The sequence below is a fragment of the Corythoichthys intestinalis genome, unplaced genomic scaffold (assembly GCF_030265065.1).
Source record: "Corythoichthys intestinalis isolate RoL2023-P3 unplaced genomic scaffold, ASM3026506v1 HiC_scaffold_23, whole genome shotgun sequence".
NCBI lineage: Eukaryota > Metazoa > Chordata > Actinopteri > Syngnathiformes > Syngnathidae > Corythoichthys > Corythoichthys intestinalis.
This window is the reverse complement of record NW_026651592.1, coordinates 8,844,867-8,848,691: the sequence shown is the minus strand read 5'-3', so window position 1 is coordinate 8,848,691 and position 3,825 is coordinate 8,844,867. Positions and strand designations below refer to the sequence as shown.

Sequence of the window (3,825 nt, the reverse complement as noted above, 5' to 3'; positions counted from 1 at the left end):
ATGAAAGTCGATTGTCATATGCTGGTGTTGTGCAGTAATGAGCAGACATGACTTCTGTGGCGTATGCTAACTTTTTTAATGCGCGCACACACTAGATATCATGAAATAGCAAACTAGATGTGCTACATCCCATGCCATTGGCTACGTGAGCCCAGAGTGATTATGGGACACGTAGTCCATATACTACATGGATGAATTATAAACTGCCATGATTGAATGGAAGTTAAGAAGGCCAAATCAATCCATACCAGTGACTATAGATAATGCTGCAAATATTGTTAATTCAGTACGTGACACAGATGGATTCAGAAATAGGATGTCTTGCTCATAATTATAATTATAATAATACATTTTATTCTTCAGATCAGTAAAAAGTAAGTAAATATTAATTAATAATCATAAATATTATGCACTGAAATGCATGCTTATATGATGGCAATTTAATTTTTGCTCGTTAGCAAAAAAAAAAAAAAAAAATTAAATGTATTGAATCGACTCGAATATCGTGTCCCCGTATAGAAAATCGAACCGAACTGTGACTTAACTGTATCGTTGCATCCTTATGGAACACCATAGCAGAAGCTATGAGGGGAAAAGTTTTCATTTGCCTAAATGCTTAAGTTATTAATTTATAATATTATTTTATGTATTTTTCTTGAAAAACACATTTATTCTGTTTCTGTGCGGTATTAATATTGTTTTATAGTTAAGAGGCATGGTCTATTGTTTTTAGTTGTGATTTCTTAAAAAGTATTTTTTAATTTAAGAGTAAATATTTATCGCGTTTAAATGGGTGTAGTTGATCTATTAATATATACTGTATTCTCACTGTGTTATTGTAAATTGGTTTTTTTTAAAAAATGGGGAGGGGTGGAATAATATCGCATATCGCAATAATTTATGAGATAAATTATCGCACACTAAAAATTGTTATCGCGACAGGCCTACTCTTTGGGCCCCTTGGTACCAATTGAGCATCGTTGGTACGCCACAGCCTAACTGAGTATTATTGCTGACCATGTCCATCCCTTTATGACCACAATGTACCCAACTTCTGATGGCTGCTTTCAGCAGGATAATGCGCCATGTCATAAAGCTGGAATCATCTCAGACTGGATACTTGAACATGACAATGAGTTCACTGTACTCAAATGGCCTCCACAGTCATCAGATCTCAATCCAATAGAGCATCTTTGGGATGTGGTGGAACGGGAGATTCACATCATGGATGTGCAGCCGACAAATCTGCACCAACTGTGTGATGCCATCATGTCACTATGGAGCATACACTCTGAGGAATGGTTCCAGCACCTTGTTGAATCTATGCCACGAAGAATTGAGGCAGTTCTGAAGGCAAAAGGGGGTCCAACCCGTTACTAGCATGGTGTACCTAATAAAGTGGCCGGTGAGTGTATACTGGAGATATATACCTATAATCGGCATACTGTACTATATATATGTACCATATATATACGTATACGTACGTACGTATACACATATACTCTCACACTGATATATATAATTTAATATGATAATATAATATATATGATAATATGATATATACTGAGTAGTACTTATACATACGTACGTAGTACCGTATTACCGGAGGTCGTGTGAGAGCCAATTAATGACTATTTTATTTTGATTTTTTTTCTATAATTAAGAAATACGGCATTTATATTAGTTCAATACTGTCTATCTGAATGTTAATCTAGAAACAAAATGAATAAAAGGAAAATGAATCAAAACTAAGAGGAATGCAGGTACCTGTGCATTCCACATGTGATAAGCTCTCTATGAAAGCTCTCACTAATAAACCAGGCTCGCACAAGATTTTGCTTGATTCAAATGCCCTTTATTCATTCAATGACAATAACTGGACACTTATAGACCAACACGTGTAATTCTTCAAGTCGGCAATTCTAAGTACATGAGAACAAACTAGTTTGAAAACATGTCATTACAAATATAAGATAGGGCCACAAGAAACATTTCACATCACACTAGAGCCTGTCAGTGTCACATATCACTGAAGTCTGTAGCTGTTTGTTGCATGTGTATTGCAGTAGATTTGTACAGACAAGTCCTGTTTTCAGTCTATGAATACAAATGACAAATAAATGTGATGACAAAAGGTAGACCTTGCACATGTAGTCTAAATGTTTCTCTGAGTTGAAAGCTGTAGTGTTTGTAAAGTTTGAATGCAGAGGCAGAAGGAAAGAATAATGCTCTCAGGAAACAACAGCTTTGACCGACCGTTTGACACGTCAGCAGAATAGATAGATGAGTTCAACTCTGAGACTTCGATCTCTCAGCCCATAGACGAGTGAACTCAGAGATCTGGGCAATAAGACAAAGCACACAAACAAAAAGATCTGCATTTGGTTAAAAACTACCCAGTTCAACAAAGGTGAGAGAATTGTGAGGATATTGGTGTAGATCACTGACAAAAGGCTGAGGCTTAGCTGCACCAGGTGCAACAGCAATGTGCTTTTTGCTTTACCCGCAGAGACTTTATCCGTGGTTGCCGATCTGGCTGCTATGACTATGCCAATGTAGCTGACAATGTTGGTCAGGCCTGCAACAAAGAACACCAAAGCCGAGTTGGTATTGTTGTATATTTTGTAAAAGGGCACGAGGAACATAGCAATATAAGGGCATGGCTGTGTCATTTGCAGACTCTCCAGCTGTTCAAAAGGAAACATCAAAATTAATAAGTTTTGAATGAGCAATTTTAAAACACACGATCCACATTCCAAGCATGGTCCTCACTGTGATCTCTCTTGTCATGATGGAGGCGTGTCTGAGAGGGTGGCACACAGCTACATATCTCTCCAGCGACATAACTGCCAGCACCAAAGGAGAAATCCTACTGAAGAGAGTACCGAAAAGGACCAGTACGCTGCAAACAGGATACATGACTCTGATGTGAAATAAGTGCAAACAATACATCAGCTGAGAGACAACCATTAGCAGCGTGTCTCCGAGCAGCAGGTTAAACAGCAGTATGTAGCGCGATGTCTCCCGAAACATACATTTGTTACTCAAAGTGAACAACATGCTCCCATTGAGAAATAGTAAAAACCAACAGGCGGAGAGGGTCACGGTGGTGGCCATTATTTGTTCCGCAAGGCTTGACCTTGTGGTAACATTGGCTAGTGAAATACCTTGCATGAATGTTAGAGATACAAAGAGAAAGAAAAACAATCAGTGACGCTTGAAACGTCGAGTCTGATCGAATTCTCATCGCACGTTTTATATGTTTTCATGCTCCACATGGATGCATTGCGTTACCATGCAACACCATCGCTGCAATGTCACCGCCTCTTACAGGCGCCACACTGGAACATCATTATGAATACAAAAAAAAAAAAAAAACGACAGTAAATTGTCAGAACAGATTTTAAACCTTAATAGAGCAAGTGACTTTTTTGGTCATTAAAAGTACAGGTATTGAATATATATTTATATATAAATTATACAGTATGTAAATACAGTATATATACACATATACGTATATAAGTACATATACTATATACATAAATATACACGTATATCATTAATCATTAGTGTATTTACTAAATATTTGGATATACTTATGGCGGAAAACACATTTAGGTGACTTGAAGTTCCGCTCTGAGATTCCCAATTTAGCCATCTTTCAAAATTGTCCTTTATGCATGTCTGATACATCAATGGAAAGCTTAAGATCTCAATTTTCTGGGTTGAGAAAAAATTTGAACAGGAGGGCATTTAAAAAAGAAAAAAAAAAAAATTAAACAGCAAAACCCTAACTGGAGGTGAGAGCACGTGAGAGCAGAATTA

General features: G+C 37.1%; 1 pseudogene; it reads right to left on the bottom strand.

The window, feature by feature from the left end:
• Positions 1-2,267: 2,267 nt before the first annotated feature.
• Positions 2,268-3,117, bottom strand: LOC130911268 (odorant receptor 131-2-like; annotated as a pseudogene).
• Between the last annotated feature and the right edge of the window lie 708 nt (positions 3,118-3,825).